A 1,294-nucleotide genomic window follows, 5' to 3' on the forward strand; every position below is an offset into this window, starting at 1 on the left:
TGTAGTTAAAAATTATAAAATGTTCAATTTTTGTACCTAAGAATTAAAAATTAAAACAAGATTCCACATAAGTAATTAATTCTGTTACCAAAAAATTTAAAAAATACATTTACACAGTTTATTTTTATAGTCATTTTAAGTACAAATTTGGACGAAATTATATATTAAAAACCTAGGATAACTATTTTAGTTATTTTGTTGTGATTGTATAATATTATTCGTGGGTACTTGAAACTTCTAAAGTATACTATTATATATCTATGATTTTACCACGGTTTTTTGTTGATGTATAACGCGTTATAACTTATAAGTACCTAATAGATATTATGATATGATTAATTTGGAATTTATTATAGGTACCTATTATATGTCAATTTTTTTTTAATACCATAGATAAGTATATATTATATGTCTAATACATAGACTGATATACCGTCTCCGCTCAGAATCGTTTTTCTTATACAGTGATATTATATCATTGAATTCAAATTTAATACTGTCCAATATACAGTGACCCACTTCTAACCTACTGTACAGCAGAGCGACATCCACTTACCCACCTTTCTTGTTCTATGTATCTTATATGATTTTGTATAACCATTAAGTATTTGTATACTATTAATTATTACATAAATATGACAAGTAAAATCATACAGAACACGGGTTCTTTAAATATTATTAACATATATTTTAAGTAGGTAATGTAATATTATAATATGTATTGATTTTACAATGATGTGTGTTTTTTTTTTTGTGTCTGTCATCACCTTTCGGGACAGTAAAAATGCTTGGATTTTCTTCAACAGTATTTTTTCTAATAGGAAAGTGAATATAGTTGGTAGTTAAATTTTTATGTGCGTTTGAAATTCATATTTATACAATATTGGATATTCACTCGATTTTCTTATTTTATTGTGATTAAAAAACGAATGACGAGATACTTGAAAATTTCCCTGAATGTTTATATTAGCATTTTCTACACACGATAAAATTTGAAAAATAATTTGACCCTTTTTGAGCTGTTTACGGACATTGTCAGTTTTCATTTTTTTTAGTTTTTTTTCTATAAATAGTAAAATTTTATTTGTTGTGTAAAAAAACGTGAAAAGTTCATTTCAAGGCTTCTGATATATTGTTACAGTAGCAGTAAAAAAATATTAAAAATATATAGGCACAGTTTTTTTTATAAGCATTGAAAGTTCGAATTTTGACATTGTTTGTCAAACTTTAATTTTAATAATTATTTTGTAGTTAGAAATGTATAAAATTGTCAAATTTTATAGCTAAGGATTGA

Source organism: Acyrthosiphon pisum, chromosome X (assembly GCF_005508785.2).
Source record: "Acyrthosiphon pisum isolate AL4f chromosome X, pea_aphid_22Mar2018_4r6ur, whole genome shotgun sequence".
NCBI classification, from domain to species: Eukaryota; Metazoa; Arthropoda; class Insecta; order Hemiptera; family Aphididae; genus Acyrthosiphon; species Acyrthosiphon pisum.